This window comes from Octopus sinensis, linkage group LG16 (genome assembly GCF_006345805.1).
Source record: "Octopus sinensis linkage group LG16, ASM634580v1, whole genome shotgun sequence".
NCBI lineage: Eukaryota > Metazoa > Mollusca > Cephalopoda > Octopoda > Octopodidae > Octopus > Octopus sinensis.
The window spans coordinates 39,642,583-39,662,355 of NC_043012.1; the positions used below are offsets into that span (position 1 = coordinate 39,642,583).

The 19,773-nt window shown below is 38.1% G+C and overlaps 1 protein-coding gene across 2 annotated transcripts in view; it reads left to right on the forward strand.

The window, feature by feature from the left end:
• The window catches only part of LOC115220514, a 627,919-nt gene that overhangs the window by 65,490 nt on the left and 542,656 nt on the right, over positions 1-19,773 (forward strand). The window lies entirely within an intron of this gene.

Consider the following 19,773-nt stretch of genomic DNA (forward strand, 5'->3'; position numbering starts at 1 on the left):
AACAAAATATACCTCCATAACTATAAATGAAAAAACAGTCAACAAACAAAATTTTAAAAAAAGATGTACTTGCATAGCAAGTGACCTAATCTGAGATCGTGTGCTGAAACAAAGTGTGGAAGGTGTTTATAAGCTATTTAAAAACACACAAAAACCGTTAGATTCACTTCAACATTTAAATTTAATTTGCCAAAATATTTTCGTCGCTTTGAGACCTCGACCTGTTCACTGAATTTTGTCCCGCTGAAATTGTTTTGTGTGTGTGTGTGGTGTGTGTGTATGTGTGTGTGTGTGTGTGTGGTGTGTGTGTGTGTGTTTGTGTGTCTATATATATATATATTATATATATATATATATATAGACACACACACACACAATATTTTGCTTGCTTCAGTCATTATACCAGGGCTATGCTGGAGCACCGCCTTGATGAGAATTTAGTCAAACAAATCGATTTATTTTGCCGAACCGCTAAATTACAGGAACGTTAACACACCAATTGACAAGCGGTAGTGGGGGGGGGCAAGTAAGGACATAAAGGCACACACACACACACACACATATATATATATGTATATGCTACACGCTTCTTTCATTTTCCACGCGTACCAAATCTACTCGGCCAGAGGCTATAGTAGAAGACACTTTCCCAAGTTGACTTGCAGTGGGATTGGACCCGGGACCATGCGATTAGGAAATAAGCTTCTTATCACACATATGTTCAATATTATCCGGTTATCTGAGTAACAAACTTCATAACATGCATTTAAAAGCTTCGATACTGTTATCTGTTACCATCTGGAGTTCTTAGGTTTGTTGCTTTTAAAGCCGAGTCTTGAAAGCAGCCTACCTGATGAAGTACCGGCAAACGGCTGCTACTGGATCATATTCATTTACGTAAATATTTAGAAAATAATTTATGTAACGGTATGAGACCGAAAACTTAGCAACTCGCAACTGTTGCCACCCTATTTAAAGCTTGTATTTAAGGCCTGTTTAATCCATCTTCTTGTATAAATTTACATATGTATATATATGTAGATATACTAGCAGCTAAGCCCGTTTTGACCCGGTTGGTTTGGATGATGCGGCTGTAAAACCTGCTCTGTATAACCATTCGACTTGTTTGGGCACGTGTACGTTAAAAAACAATTTCAGAATGAATTTTTTCTGTCAAAACGCTAATAATAACTGATCAACAAAAAAAAAAATCAACCAAAATTCAACCAAATCAATAAACAAACCCAAATACTAAGCGAACAAAGATGAACCATCCCCCTGCCATGCGCACGTGCACACACACATACACACACGCATTCACATACCCTCCTTTTACATATACACAAATTTACATAGAGTTGAAACGCTGTTTGATTTATTCTTTCAGCTTACAATTTTCATCATACCACTACCAAATACGGCATTACCAATTCCTTCCTTATTCATCTATCACCCCTCCCTTTCTCATTCATAAACACAAGAGTATTATTATAGCAGATTATCTCGGTAAGCTATGGAAAAATACAAAGCCCAGCAACACCACCGGATCATTCTGCACATCTGCGTAATTCCACCCAGCCGTTTGACCGTGAATACCAAGACAAGAAAGAATCGCCCATGTCAAATTTATATGTATAGACATATGAGAGAGAGAGAGAGAGTGTGTGTGTGGAGGGGGGGTCGCTTGTCTGTATGTACGCAAATAACGTATATCTATAAAGTACATACATAAGTTTATATTTTCATACCGTGTGTGTATGTGCGTGATTATCTAGTTGCTGGTTTATCGGGTTTCACGATAATTATCGATGGGGTGGGCGTGGCAGAAGTGCCCTTCATCAGTTTTCCTATACATTAATAATCCATTTACATGATGTAACACCGACCGCCACGACCCCGCCCCTGTTTTTAAAATATTTCCTTTGTATATTGTCTTGCTTCTGTCCATAATTTGGACTCTTTGATTCGAAAAAATGACACCATCATCATCATCATCATCATGATGCTTGTTTGACAGAATCTTTAGAGCTTTGCTCAAACTGTTTTGCGGTATTTTGTTCTTGTTCTTTACATTGTGAGTTCATCCATCTGAGTTCAATAAAAGAGAATACCAGAGGGGATTTCATCCACTAAGGTCCCATTCTCCGAAGTTCTAGGACTGTTGAAAACAACTTTATTATTATTATTAGTAGTAGTAGTATAATTATTAATTATTATTATTATTATTATTATTATTATTATTATTATTATTATTAGTAGTAGTAGTAGTAGTAGTAGTAGTAGTAAGGCGACGAGAAAGCAGAATCGTTAGTACGCTGGGTGAAATGCTTAGCGGTATTTCGTCTGCCGTTACGTTCTGAGTTCTAATTCCGCCGAATTCGACTTTGCCTTTCAGCCTTTCGGGGTCGATTAAATAAGTACCAGTTACGCACTGGGGTGGATATAATCGACTTAATCCGTTTGTCTGTCCTTGTTTCTCCCTGCTGTGTTTAGCCCCTTGTGGGTAGTAAAGAAATACCTATTTTTTTACTGCACACAAGGGGCTAAACAAAGAGGGGACAAACAAGGACAGACACACGGATTAAGTCGATTATATCGACCACAGTGCGTAACTGGTACTTATTTAATCGACCCCGAAAGGATGAAAGGCAAAGTCGACCTCGGCGGAATTTTGAACTCAGAACGTAAAGGCAGACGAAATACCGCTAAGAATCTCGCCCGGCGTGCTAACGATTCTGCCAGCTTGTCGCCTGAAGAAACCATCTATATCATCATCCGCTGTTGTTTACCACTTGTTCGATTTGATTTACTCTTTTTTTTTATGTCTATATATTTATTATTTTTTGTCTTTTACATCCATTTCTTTGCTTTATTGTTTACTTTTGTTCAAATGGCAGTTACTGACATGGCGAACAATTCCGAACATCTGTCACGAGAAATTACTAAGACTAGGTTCTAAGTTTGGCATTTCTGTACCAAGTCTTTGTGCAAGTTGGATATTTTTTCTCTCATACTTTTTAATGTTGTTGTTGGCCTATTTTATGGTTTTTGTTTCTTGTTGTGTGTGTGTATGTGTCTGTATGTGTGTGTGTGTGTGTGTGTGTGTGTGTGTGTGTGTGTGTGTGTGTCTGAGTCTGTGTGTGTGTGCGTGTTTGTAAGTTCTATGTACTAAAAGGTTATTCCTTTTGACATTATTGTGGGGGTAAAAGAAAAATTCCATTTGTCACCAATGTAATGACATCAACAAGAGCAACAAATATCTAGCTAGCATCCCTATTATACCACACCCAGAAGGCATTAAAAACATCTATAATAATAATAATAATAATAATAATAATGATGATGACGACGATTTCTTTTATTTGGTACCAGGGCGCAGGATGAGGGAGACAGTACAACTGGTTAGGGATATAATAATAATAATAATAATAATAATAATAATAATAGTGAACAAAAAGGACACAATCAAATGCTGTCCTTTAAACTCATTTGCAGAGAAGAACAAATACAAAAACAAAATACAGAGCAATAGATAGAGATAACGATGGTCGATGATATGCGAGAAGTATGGATGCCTGTGTAATTATATCTTCACTTTTGACAGAATGTCTTTGAGTGGGATTACGAAATAGCATTGACCCAAATCTTTAGAATGAGATGCAAACGTGCAAAAATCATCATCATCATCATCATCATCATCGTCGTCGTCGCTAGCGTCAACACTATTATGATCTCCATCATCATCACCGACAACAATGACAATGTTATCGCCTCAAACAGCATTAGCATTACCTATAACAACGGCACCGCCAACAACACCGCCCACACGACCACCAGCTTCATCTGTACCAACTGCAGCATTACCAATATCAACGTCGACTGAACCACCACTTATACTAGCACCTATACTCGCACACTCGCAATGCCACCACCGTTTTTAACGCCAACCAACACGTTCGGTACTACCAACAAGACCACCATTGCATTATGGCACCAATCCTCACTACCGACACCCACCAAAACATTATTATCATCACCAACAGCACTGCTACCAATACTACCACCACCACTACTACCAACAGGTCTACTACTACTACTACTACCAACAGCAACATCACTACCAAAACTTCCAACACCACTACCATCACCATTACCACTACCAACACTATTGTCACCACCACTACTACCAACATTACCACTACCAAAACCATAACCACCAACGCCATCACTACCAACGCCGCCACTACCACCACCATCACCACCACCGCTACCGCCACTACTACTACTACTACAAACACTACCACCACCAACACCCATAACCACCAGCGCCTCCACTACTAACGCTGCCACTACTAACATCACTGCTACTAGCACCACCATGACCTACACCACCACCACCATCACTACTAGCACCACTACCATCAACACTAACCACACCATCCTCCCCACCACCAACAGCAATACCATTACTATCACCAACCACTCCACCACCGCCACTAGTATCACCATCTGCATCAACTACGCTACCTTCGACGAGACCGCCTTCTCTATCGCCATCACCAACACCACCCACCCCCAACGCCTCCTTAAAAGACCCTATAATTTATATCTCCACCAAACTTGTGATGTCACTAAATGGATGTCATTCCTTCACTTATTTCCCACCAAATTAGTTCACTCCTATTAATGCTACTAACACCACTTCCATCATCACCTCTCCCACCTCTCGCACCACCACCGCTATCAAGTAAATACTCAGGTAATTATCAGGTGAAAAGATTTTTATATTCTTAGTTTTTTTGTGAGAATTATTGGGTTTTTTTTCTCATAATATATCTTTAACAAAAACAACAAAAACTGAAATAAGTTTTCTCATTTTACTTTCGTAAAAGATATATTATTTCACGTTGCTGGTATTGTTGCTCTTGTCACTTCTAGTGTAAGTACTCTCTCTCTCTCTCTCTCTCTCTCTCTCTCTCTCCCTTTCTTTTGCCTCTCGTCTACTGTCCTCAGGTCTTATCCCTGTCATTCTAGGAGAATCTCTCATTCTCTCTCCCTCTTTTCTCTCTCTTATCTTCTCTATTGTCCTCAGGTCATGTTCCGTTAATTTAAGGTTGCTAAAAAAGTGCAGCTTGCTCTCACGTAGATCGGATTAAAATAATCTTAATATCTGAGTCACTGTAATGTTAGGCTTGGATCTGTAGCCCAAAGTGAACGCAATTTACTGCAAATAAACATAGACGGCCACTAACATAATTGCCATCATGAAATACTGTGTTGTCTTTCAAGTAGGAACGGTTCAGTTCGACGTTATTGTTTAACCAATTGTATTTTATGTATCGTGGCTCATTTTACCTGTTAACACGTTCTTGTCTGACTCTTTACGTTATAATACTTTCTTTAATATATTACTTCATAAAATGATCGGCTTTTAGCATATCTAACACATTTCCAGGTGCAACATTCCTCATAACAATAGTCTCATGTTCTCAAAGGTGTGATTAAGCTAATCGAATGGACAGTGGCGCCATTGTGGTGCACGATTGTAGTCCAGTTTGTAGCAAGTATTTCAGCAAGGTCAAAGATCTTCCTTTTATTGAGATTCCCAAAGTATTTTGGCACTCCAACGCCATCTCGAACTAATTCACAAACTGACGCACACACACACACACACACACACAAACACACACACACATACACACAACACACATACACACACACACATACACACACCACACACATACAAACGCACACGCACACACACACAAATGCACATACTGTAAAGACTACTTTATTTCTTTTTAGAATGTTGTTTTAAAATTTTGTTTTAAATAACACACAGAAACATAGACAAGACGGGCTTCTTTCAGTTTCCCTCACTCAAATTCACTCAAAAGCCATTGGTCGGCCTACAACTATAGTAAAAGCACTTGCTCAAGTCACCAGGAAACGACCCGGAACCGGAAGCGATGCAGTTGCGAAGCAAACGCCTTACAACGTGGTCATGGTTGCACTTATCCGCTTCCTCGCCATCTTTTTCTTTTACATTTTTGTTTGTTATCTTTCCTCTTTCCTTGGTTCCAGACAATTCTATCCCAACTTTTTTTTCAATTAGCCAGGTTTTCTTTAGATGGTATGTGTCTTTAAAGACTTTGGGACGTCGGTGGTTGCCTTATTAAATAATATATCAATGTCTGAAACTAAACTACATGCATTTTAGGAATAATACTGTTAATTTGTTGTGTTGACGGTTTGTCACTGGGGGACAAATTCTCGATGCACAATACCCCGGATGTCGAAACAAACGATGAGCATCTCTTGATGGAATAGGAGCTCTGTCGTGCCTACCTCGGCCGTGCCCATAGATCAAACTCTCGTCACAGGTGACGAAGGATGTGTCGGCACATTGACGACGAACTTAGGAAACTTAGACACGATGTTCTTTCTTTTCGGTAATCATCAGGTGGGGGAGAAACATTGCAAAGATACCCCACATATTCAATTCACACGTTGGGCTTGATTGCACCATCTCATACGACCGACCAACAACATAAGCAATGTCATTTGATTGACCGCTGATGATACACATGCATAAGCTGAGAAGTTTTCCTCCACATTTCCGTGGGTGACGCTCGTGGCAGCTCTTCCAAATTGCTCATTTCCTCCTAGTGACGGACTTTCGCTTTTTGAAGTGCCCGTGCCACTCGAAACCTTCCATACGGCCCATTGCCTCGTCGCCGTAAACCTGCCGAAGCCTGCTCAATGTCTCTCTAGAAGTCTTCCCAAGTTTAAGTTCAATAACAATATCCCCGACAACTGCATGTAAGTGATCACGAAAACACTCATTTGAAAACTTCCGAAGTAACCACAACGGCGATGTCAACGCCACGCTGCTTCATGAAAGTCAATGCTACCTCACACTGCGTAAGCAACAGTGTCTGCAATCTCTTGACTCGCTACAGAACTAGTCCGGCAAAATGTTTGATACAGCCCCGTACACATACTCACGACAGGCTTCTTTCAGTTTCCATCAACCAGATTCTCTCAGCCATTTGTCGTTCACTGGCTATTGTAGAAGACACTTGCTCGAGCCACGAAACGGTGAGGCTGAACTTGCAGCGATGTGGTTGTAAAGCAAGCTCCTTACCACACAGCCAAGCCTGCACCTAGTTACCCCCATCCCCTAATTTTCTTGATATTGTTATTATTTCTCTTTTATTAGTTCCAGGCAATTCTAACAGAAAGTTTTTCTAAAGAGTACGATTTTCTTTAGATAGCAACCGTTTTTGAAGGTTTCTGATCAACAATCACTGTATATTTAAACAATCTATGGAAAAATATTTCAAGCAGCTGCCTGTAGTTTAGGATTGCTTAAGTGAATTTCTTATTACTCTTAATTTATTAAACGTTATCGTATATATTTATATATACATACATGTACACATAAAATGAATGTCTATGTACCCACACGGTGATCATACACCATCTTTACAATAGAAATTGAGCATCAGCTAGACGTGTTGCGTGCATCGAATGGAACCCACGTGCAATTGTTCTGATATTTCTAATAAATCTTTATCTCTTTGCCTATGCTTTGCACTAAACTCTGCAAACATTGCGATATCACATCACCTAAACTTACATTGGAATAAACTGCGTTCTACGAATTGTTATGTTAAGGAGTCATTTCCCATTTGAATCAAATTTCTTGACGAGTTTAAACCTCTCATTCTTTTTTCACACGCAGATCCTCTCCAAATATGTATAACCGTATTAATACAAGTAGAAGTTTTTTATCCGTCCGCCACGTTGACGACACATTCTTCTTTCCAGTGTCTCGTTTAGGATATTCAGTTTAACTGCTTTCATGACAGTGGCATTATTCTTGAAGGTTTCCCTTAGATACTTTATGACAGGAACAGAAACAGCTTGGATAATCTGTTGGTTTTCCTTATTTTTGTCTGTCCATCACCTGCGGTCCAGTACAGCCTATGTAGATTTTGAGATATCAAAAATTGTTGTCGGTTATGATTTTATATATTGCGTTTTATTTTATATAACATAAAATTACAAATTCATACGTAAAATAATGCAAAAATCGTTGTAGAATCATAAAAGGTTAAAAAAGACGGCCGGTAAAAGTTAAAGGACGGCCTGTAACATAATTGGATATCATTAACATTCTTACCACTCAGCCAAGCCTGATCCTTACCTCCTCACCCTATTTTTCTTGTTGTTGTTTTTTCTCTGTTATTAGTTCCAGACGATACTAATAGAAATGTTTGTAACGAGTAGGGCCTACTTTTGAATGCATTGTTCCTCGAACGTTTTTTCATCAGCAATCGTTGTATACTTAAATAATCTATGGAAAATAACGTAACTCCCAGCAGTGAAGCATTAATTAAGGTGTTATTAATCTTAGTTCATTACACATTGTAATATATATGTACATACATTCAAACATACAATTTGAGACCCCGAAGTGTTATGGCACCGCCACTCAATCTCGAAATAATTCACAAAGTGACAGACCCCTACACGCACAAAGAGTAAATAGTTACCTTATTTCTTTCAAGGATATTCTTTTAATATTTTGTTTTAAATCACACATACATACAAGGTCGTATCCAAAAGTTCTATGAGTAGTAATACTGAATAGAAAATAACTTATATAATTTTAACATCATCTCCTTTAAAATAGTCACCTCACGCAGTATTTCACAGGTCCTAGCGTTCCTGCTGCCTTTCGAATCCGGCCCTGAAGTCGTTTTACATAAGCAAGTGGAGAACTATCTGTGATTCACTATGGATGTCGACAACTGTTAAAACGGTAACCTTTGAGCGGCCTTTTCGTCTTGGGGAACAAATGAAAATCTGTAGATGCTAAATGTAGCGAATAGGGTGTGTGCGAAAAACACAGCATGCTTTGAGGGCGAACAAGACACTCACAGGCGAGGAAAGTTCGGTGACGGGGTGCATTGCCGTCGTGAAGAATTCAATTCTTTGCTCCCCACAAATCCGGTCGCTTTCGACGAATGTTCTCCCTCAAACGCTTCCTTTAATCACTTTGTTTTCTGCATCCTCAATCATTTTAGTTCACACGTCCGTGTCGGCCCCTTTCCAATCTGTTACTATCTCTATTCTGTTCCTGATTAAAATCACAGGCTTTTACCATATCTGCCCCATTTATAGGTGCAGCATTTCTAATGACAGCAGCTTCTTATTCTCAATGGAGTGATTAAACTAACCGGAACTGACAGTAACCCCCCCATTCCCCACTACGACGCCTCATTGCAGTTTACTTTACTGCAAGTATTCAATCAACGCCGCATATTGATTCTACCCAACAACATTTCAAGGTGCTGCTACTCAATCTCGAACTAACTCACAAAGTGTCACACACACAAACACACAAACTGAATAATGAGTTTCGTTAGTTCTTTCTAGAATATTGTTTTACAAATATGTTTTTATATTATTAGGCCCACTCATGGCTATGTCGAGAAATTATTTTCTAGCCACGAGATTTCACGATTTCACTCTGTGTCACTTTAGGCAAGTTTCTTCTGATGTCGCCCCACTCGACCAGTGCCTTGTGAGTGACTTTATTAGACGGAAACTGTGTGGAACCTCTTCGTATGTATGTTCATGTTTGTCTATATTTGTTTTTGTTTCCCCACCCACAGCTTCACAATCAGTGTTTGTTAATCTCCGTAACTTAGCGTTTCGACAAATAAAAATGACCGATAGAATGATACAAATTTATTTATAAGTACTAGGGTCGATTCAATGGACTAACACTTGAAGTGTGTTTGGTAGCATGGCCGCAGTCCAATGACTGAAACAAGTAAATGCAAAGGATAAATTTTCATGAAACATTTAAAACTATTCTTGGTCTAGCTTTCACTAAAATCATCCAATCCGGAAGCTTCACACATTCGGAAAAAGAAAAGCGAAAGAAAACACTTGGAAATGAAACGAGTCTGATGTAAGGTGGAGAAACAATTAATGCGAGGAAACTACTTGTATTTTTGATTTCTATTAAACCCAACTAAATGTGATTTCCATTAGAAGATCGAAATCATTAGAGCAACATCCACAGTCTTCTTTCCTGGTGTAGAATTCTCAAGTAGAACTTCTTTAACTATAGAAGGTGTTTTGTATTTATGAGGATTCATTTCAATTTCCCATTTACAGTATACAATTACACTTTTCATAGAATCGATCCAGCAAGAGGTCTTCCACTTAGTGACTGCAACTGGTTCAAATAGCTGCAAATCACCCACCGACTCCGTCCTGTCGGCGTAAAGCATTGCGTGCTACGCTGAATAATGTAGTCCCTGAGATCCGTTTCTACACAAAACTACGGCCTGTCCACAGTCTGAAGCTTTTTAACTCCTGGCACTTTTACAAACAATTTATCTTTTATTTGGTTCAGTCGATGGAATGCGGCCATGCCGGGGCCCAGGCCTTGAAGTGTTTTTCGTCGGACAGTAGTAATGATACCTTTTTACTGAAAGTAGAGTAGATTATGAGAACTTGCGTGGAGCTCTAAATCCATGAGAAGCTGTCGTATATTTAATTATACACGCAAGAAATACTGTACAGCGTTTATGTTATATTAGTTATGCTTCGAGTAGTTTAACTCTTCCCAGATCATCGACGCTGATTGTTACTACTACTACCATCACCGGAAACATTACACCTCACCACCATTACAAATTTTACAATCAAGCCAACTACTACCACAACTACTTACTATATATAAGTATATCTATCTATGCAACCAAATCTACCTATAGACATATCTATCTATAACTATATATACCTTTACAACCGTACCTAGGTATAAATCTCACAAGGGCAAATGTTACAATGCTATAAAGTTCTCAGTGATGACAGGCTGCTGGCATATTTTCACTTTCTAATATTAAATATAGACATTCTAAAGAGAAATCGTGTGAATAAGTGCCACATTTGGCACAGTGTGCCAGAGGTGTATCCAATATCTCAATATATGTAGCCAGTTATTACAGAATAGTTTGCCGTTTCCGTGGTGTTTCACTGGAAATTTCTTTACCGCGTCTTGAGTAGATTTCCAAGTTTGGAAGCTTTATATATTTATTGAAGAAGTTTCTTTCCTGAACTGATCCCGTTACTTCATATTTGATCTTATCGCTAGCATTGTGTGTGCATCTTTCTATCAGTTTGTCTGTCTGTGTAACATACAAACATACGCAAAGATGCACAGATATATATAATTAAATTTTTCTGCATAATATAATGTATTAGAAAATGTATAGTAAACTTCAAATAATCTATCTACCGATTTGAAACCTGTTGTCAGAATTGAAACCGATGTAAATTCATTTCGTAGTTCTCTTCAGACACGGAAAAATAAAGGAAATATATATATATACATATATATATATTTATGCATATATATATATATATAGCAGTATCGCCGGCGTTGCTCAGGTTGTAAGGGAATACTATAAAGCATTTTTAGAGAGTTATAGCCAAAAATAGCAAATAATGGAAAAAAATGATGGTAAATTTTTTTTTTGAGAGTAAAAAAGGTGAGTTGCGTCCCCTAGACAGTCTGTGGTTTGTTTTTTTTTATTCTCGACCCTATGTCGAATTTATCGATTTTTTTCAGAACTGGGGGAACTTTTCAAAATTTTCGCTGCGTTAGTTTTGAATTATGACATTGGGCTATGTGTGTGTCAAGTTCATCAGAATCGGTTGAAAGCCGTGGTCAGGGTGAGGGTACAACCAAACGACACACAAAAACACGCACAGACAAACTGCCGTTTATATAGATATATAATATATATATATATATATATATATATATATATATATATATATATATGCATATATATATATATATATATATAGATCTATATATATATATATATATATATATGCATATATATATATATATATTATATGCATATATATATATATATAATATATATATCATATATATATACATAAATATACATTATGTATATATGCATATATATAAATATATATATATATATACATAAAATACATTTATGTATATGCATATATATAAATATATATATATATATATACATAAATATACATTTATGTATATGCATATATATAATATATATATATATACATATACATTTGTATATATATACATATACAATTATATATATATATACATATACATATACATTTGTATATATATATATATATATATATACAATTTATATGTATATATGTATACTGAATACGCACACATACACCCACACCACGAAATGTTTGGTGGGATAGTCTGGCTAGACATACGTATATGCATATATATATATATATATAGACACATACATATGTCTATCTATACGACCCCACCAAACATTTCGTGGTGTGTGTGTACGTATTTATGTTAATGCTTATGTATACAGAAATATGTATATGTATGCGCATGCCTATTTACATAAAACAATACTTCTCTGGAGATCTCTCGTATCTGACGCCGTCATTATTGAATTTGAGAATATAATCTGGTGTGTGTGTGTGTGTATGCGTGCGTGTTTCTACCTATTAGCTCATCTGTGATTAGTGTTGACGTCATATTGCTGTTGTACCAATTTCTTTTTCTTGTTCATTTTCTCGGCATTAATCTGCAAGTTCTTTGTTTAACCATGGAAACCAAGAAAATTCATTTCGAATTAAAATACAATACACACACTCACACAAACACACACCACATGCCTGTGTAGATATTAGAAGATGTATAAATGTACATGTTATATATATATATATATATATATATATATATAGAGAGAGAGAGAGAGAGAGAGAGAGAGAGATGTATGTAAATTTACAGATGTGTGTGTGCTCGTGTATGTCTGTATATATATGCGTGTGTGTGCGTGTGTGTGTGTTAATATACACAGTCATATCTAGAAACTTGGTCTGATCAATAAGTATCCGGACTATTGCCATAGAAACGAAGTTACAGCATGCAGAGTAAAGCTGCTTGGCACAGATTGACCATGTACTCTACTGTGCATGCGTACTATGTTTTAACGTTCTAGCTCACTTCTGCTGTTTACAGTAGTGCTTGGAAGGAAGGTGTGTCGCGTGTGATTGTCACATTGACTAAGGTGAGAAAATTGAGCAGAGAATCTGCATCAAATCTTGCCAAAAGCTTGGTGATATCTGTTCAGAGGCCTAAGCAATGTTTTCAACAGTTCTTGACACAATCAAGGAGATCTTGTGTAACTGAAACCCGGGTGTGTTTTTGGTCTGTTTTATTTTTTAATTTTCTTTTTTCGTACAAGCTTGGCAAACACGCATCTCGTACCCAAATCTTCACAGATAATGGACTGAACTGAACCGTAACTAATCTGCACATCCTCTAATAATTCACGGATGGTGTTTCGACGATTTCTTCTCACAGCTGCTCGCACATCCACGATGTTTTTCTCAGTTCTGCTGGTTGCAGGTTCTTACAGAACGTTTGTCAATATCGACATTTTTCGGCCATTTTGGAAACGTATATGTGTGCGGCTCATATACTCCCCTTCATACACTTTCTGCAACTTTGCGTAGGCCTCTGAGCAGGTAACGCCATGGCAACTTCCTTTGTCATGGTCAATGCGACGATCACACGCTACACACCTTTCTTCCAGGCACTGCTGTAAACAACGGGAGTGAACTACAACGTTAAAGGTCAATCTTTGCCAAGCGGCTTCAGTCTGCGTGCTTTAGATTCGTTACCATGCCAAAAGTCCGGATACTTATTGGTCAGACCTCGTACGTAGAAATATGTATGTAACAGAAAGGTGAGATTTCTGTTACATGAATGAATATTTATGACATATTGCCATTGATCTAACTGTTCATTTACTAACAGGTGTGGGTAGGCACCGAATTATATATATACTTAGAAACACACACACACACACACACAGAATGAACACTCCCGAAAAGTAGATGGTTGTAGTTTAACCGGCTGATTGTGTTTGCCTAAAACACATGGTTCGTGCGTGAGACACACAGAGAACAGGCCCAAATGATTAGATATTATATACGTTTGTAAAGCAAGCCCATCAACTTCAACAGTTGGTGTTTGGAAACCAAATCACTCCAAACTCCATTACCCAAACGAAATCCGCTCCAGAATACATTAATCTATAATCGTACAAAAGTTTCGATCAAGTGATCTTGCTAGTGTTATCTCCCTTTATTGTTTTCAGGACACCACCTAGGGGCATGATTCCTCTCTCAATTGCTTAGATAATCTAAACTGGCCCCAATGTATATCTGTTGTCTGTTTACATCTGTTGTCATCTTTACTTTGGCTTACAACAACTCATAGTCTATAAAACAATCAGAAACTATGTATTGGGGTTTATATATTCAACACAGAATCTAGCTTACAAAAACGTTTCCTTTTCCATTTATTTTTCTATAAATGAAAAAAAAAACATTTAGACTACTTATTCCCCTCCGGCATATTTCATTCTTTCTACTTAGTTTCACCCCTTTCCTTTTGTGTTTACATTGAGAGAAAGAGTGGCCGCGCATTACTACGTAGCACTACTGTCTTTGACTGCTCCATTTTATCCGTTTTGTTATGTCTTTGTTCAATAAGATGTTACTCACCTGTCACTCAACTCTTCACCGTTATTAAATAAATGGTGCCTGAGAATGATCTCCCTCGACCCTTCTCGTGAAGTAACATGACCAACTGTGAACTACAAGGTGGAGAGAAGGGAGGAAAATAGCCTCCAGTACTTGTCTAGTACTTTATTTATCGATCCCGAAATGAGAAAGAGGCAAAATTTTATACAGTCACCTATCAGTATTAGTTGTAGCCACGACTCCAGACATTCTGTTCACGCCATACTTCACTCCGGTTCCAGCATTCAAATATCTCCTATTTACACCTTCCTTTTGCTCGCATTCCTTCCGCTTTCTCCGACGTCTTCGTCCGGTGTCGTCTGCTTTCATTGAAAATAGTTTTGTACATGGCGCCAAGCAAAATTGTCTGAAAGCGGTGAATCTCCAGAGCGTCTACGACTTTAGCGCCCTCAATCTACTCAATTTCTTCTCTTTTTTTCAATTTTATTTATTTTTCTTCGCTTATTTTATTTTTACTCCATTGCTGCCTGGCCTTCACATTTTCTTTCTCTTCAGAATTCTTTATGACTTCGGGAGGAACTAAACGTGTTCATTCATAACGTTGGCTTGTCCTTTGTTTATTTTTGGTTCTGCTTTAGATTTCGTTTATCTTTTACATTTCTTATCTCAGTCAACATACTTCCTTGCAGCATCACACATGCACACGCACACGCACACAGAGAGGAAAAGACAGACGGACACCTGTATAGATGTATTGACATACATTCCAATAAACACATGCACCATTATTTTCTCACATCACTGATGGACAGATAGAAGATAAGTAGTTAGTTCTGTGTGTGTGTGTGTGTGTGTGTGTGTGTGTGTGTGTAAACACAACATGGTTTAGCATTTTAAGTGTTAATCCAAAGATTCAAGCCAGAATTAAGCAGTTGTTGTTGTTGCTCGTCTACTTCTTTCTCTTTTCCGCCGCCGCCGCCATTCATTTTTTCTTGCATTTTTATTTGCTTTTCTCTTTTAACTTTCGTATTTTATTGTTTTCTTGGTTTTCTCTTTACTTTCTTACTTTCCTACGTCCGCATTTTTATCACCTCCTGCATCTCTCCTCCCTCTCTCCCTCCCTCTCTCTCCCTATATGTATATGTCTGTGTATGCGAGCGCGTTTGTGTTTTTGCTTACTCCCCCCCCCTCTCTCTCTCTCTCTATATATATATATATATATTTATATATATATATATAATCGTTGAACCTGCCGGTGGGCCATGTTGTGTAAACCGAACTAACTTGATCAGGACAAAACACGAACTTTCTGAAGTTCGAACACACAAACGCGCGCTAAAACATATAACACAAAACAGTCGTTGATAGGCTTACATGCGTGCATTTGTTTGTGTATGTGTATGTTTGCGTATGTTTGTGTGTGTTTGTGTGTGTCTATATTTATGTGTGTGTGTATGTATGCGTATATTTTTGTGTGTGTGTGAGAGAGAGAAAGAGAGAAAGAGAGAGAGAGAGAGTGTGTGTGAGTGTGTGTGTGTGTGCGTGTGTGTATGTGTGTGTGTGCGTGTGTGTGTGTGTGAGAGAGAGAGAGTAAGAATTGTTGATGAATCTAATACAGCAGCAAAATGCATGAAACAGTTGATCGATTTTAGTGTATTTACAGATTTTGGGATTTGTAAATAGGTATAGATGCAGAAGAGGAAGATGTTTTGATAGACACACAGTTTAATCTCAAGTTCAATATTGACTAACGGCAACTACATCATTTGAAATCAGTCAAGGGTTTCTCTGAAACACATCCCACATAGCTAGTAACTATTGCAGGTTAATGAACGCCGCTCAACAAACTCCCTCTACCTGTTTGATATTATACGAAGCCCAGTTCCCCTCAAATATATCCCATCGACTTAGAAATGTGACGACATGTTGAACTACAGATAATTCAAATGGCAAGGATGTTTACAGTTTTTATGCTATTTCTTATATATTTCATACATTAGTACTGGCCTAGGGTTAAACACAAGCCATAAGAACTAGGAGAGAACCAAGAACAAAATACACCAACCACAACTACAACAACCACAGCAACAGCAAACACATGATCCGAAACGAAGAGCACAGATCCTCTGTACAATATTTAAGTTTTAGTCTCTGGTTTATAGGCGCAGGCGTGGCTGTGTGGTAAGTAGCTTGCTCATCAACCACATGGTCCCAGGTTCAGTCCCACTGCGTGGCATCTTGGGCAAGTATCTTCTACTATAGCCTCAGGCCGACCAAAGCCTTGTGAATGGATTTGGTAGACGGAAGCTAAAAGAAGCCCGTCGTATATGTGTGTGTGTTTGTCTCCCCAACATCACTTGACCACCGATGTTGGTGTGTTTACGTCCTCGTAACCTAGCGGTTCGGCCTAAGTACGATAGAATAAGAACTAGGCTTACAAAGAATAAGTCCTGGGGTCGATTTGTTCGACTAAAGGCGGTGCTCCAGCATGGCCGCAGTCAAATTTTATTTTCAATTATTGTTGTTGTGAAGGCGCGTGGCTTAGTGGTTAACGTACTCCGCTCACAATCTTATGGTTCTGAGTTCGATTCACGAAAGCATGTAGTTTTCTTGAGCAAGATGCTTCACTTTACATTACTCCAGCCCATTCAGCTGGCAAAGATGAGTTATACCTTCATTTCAAAGAGGCAGCCTTGTCACATGTGTCAGGCTGAATCTGCGTTAGAACAGTTTCAAGGGGTACGCGTGTCTGTGGAGTGCTCAGCCACTTGCACGCTAATTTCATGAGCAGGCTGTTCCGTTCATCGGATCAACTGGAACCCACGTCGTCGTGACCGGCAGAATGCCAGATTGTACAACCCAAGGTTACTCACAAACAAAAAGATTCATCGTTTATGTTTAAAAGAACGTTTGTTAACACTTATTTTGAATGAGATGGTGATGGATAGGAATGGTAAATTCTGAAGACCGAGAAACAAACATTGAGAGAGGAAGATGCATAAATAAACTTGTTTGTAATGTTCTCTAGGGTTTTATCGATGGTTTTTGGAGAAAGATCGGGATCTGTATGTATGAGGGGCTGCTGAAAAAATTCATGGTTTTGGGAAAAGAAAATTGAGGAGGATTAGTTAATTATAATTTTATTTAACATATTCCCCTCCTAGGATTCGCACACGGTCCTTCAGTTTTTCTAGGCCCTGTAAGAGAACTCGGAAGGTTGGGCCTCCAACTAGGCGTTTTGCGACACCCTTAAAGTCAGGAACTTTTCAGTACCTCCTCGTATTTCATATGTTTCATCAAATTCATTATGTAGTCCAGTGATTCTCAGCCATTTTTACCTATAGACCCCGTCGATTCCTATTTTACTCGACTGGACCCTCATAGCGAGTGGACTTTTTAAAAATTCCCTTTAAATTTTCAGAATTATTATTAGGAATTGTATAAGTCAAGATATTTGGAGTATTGAAGAATTATAAGAAACTCGTTCTCTTTTACTCTTTTATTTATTTCAGTCATGTGACAGTTGCCATGCTGGAGCACCGCCTTTGGTCCAGCAAATCGACCCCAGGACTTATTCTTTGTAAGGCTAGTACTTATTCTATCGGTCTCTTTTGCCGAACCGCTAAGTTATGGGGACGTAAACACACCAGCATCGGTTGTCAAGCGATTTTGTGGGGAGGAGAAACACAGACACACAAACATATATACACACATACACACACACACACACACACTTATATATATATATATATATATACATATATATACACTCATACGACGGGCTTCTTTCAGTTTCTGTCTTCCAAATCCACTAACAAGGCCTTGGTCAGCCCGAGGCTATAGTAGAATACATTTGCCCAAGGTGCCACGCAGTGAGACTGAACCCGGAACCATGTGGTTCGTTAGCAAGCGACTTACCACACTGCCACTCCTACGCATCATTGTACATAAATTTGAGCAAAAAGAATCTTGTATGGACCCGCAAGGATCATGTGCACTCCTGTTGAAAATTTCTGATCTGACTTAATGACGGTTTTAATTGTAGGCTGTTATCAGAAATAATACAAGTCGATGGTTTATACTCTGTATGTCAATATTTTGCGGATAGGACATCTTCTGCAGGAAATCTCCAGAGATATGATGTTTTGAGCTGATTTCTTTGTTATGTAGTGTTTTTTACCTGAAGGGTTGCTTTGCTTGCGCCGGAACGTGTTGCTCTAGTAGCCTATGAGCGGCATATAACTTGGTTCTCTCATTATATGGGCCGGTCTTGCTAATTATGATAGCCTTGTTTAGTGGCCACAGGGCACGTTTTTATTTTGCCTTATCACCAAAAAATTATATATGTGATTACATCTACTTTCACCCCATTATCTGAAGAGTATTGATTATTAATTAGATCCAGTTCTATTGTACTTTGGTTAATCTTCAGCTTCAAGGCGAGTTGTTTCTTGATTCAGCGCATTTATTCCTCCAAGCAATATATTTTATGAACAGTAGCCCAATAGGTTTAACGGAAACACAAAGTTTAAGTTATCGCCCGACGTAAGACCCTTCTTGTTATGTATAGTGTAATATACACTTGTTCTGTTGTCACACCTGAGAAGTAAAGTGGTAAACAAAGTATTGGTTGGGTGTACAATAACAACTACAAGTGATTGTGTAATATGGTAATCCTTCCATGGCGTATACTCTCAAAGCCTCTCTGTTAATCTAGTCATGCTTCTTAAGACAAATTCTTAAGATTATTTACTGCATTTTTTGTTTAGTTTTATTTTGTTGCTGAATATCTGACCTTTACAGACCTTCACCGCCTTCTTTCTTCTCAGTTTCCTTAGATATCACACAATAATTTTCGCGTTACAATGTTGCTATAAGAACAGATTGAAGGTGTCCACTATGTTCTGAGAGTTTCAGTTAGAGTAGTTTGGTAATTATGGGGAAGAGGAGGTGAAGATTTATGGCAGCGAACACACTTTGAGGTACATATCGCTCATTCCTCTTTTAGACTGTGTTATCGAATCTCGTTCAGAAGAAGCGAGATTTTATATATGTGTATCTATGTATCTATTTATGCATGTATCATTGTATTTCATGTACGCACCTGTTTATGAATTTATATATATATTATATATATATATATATATA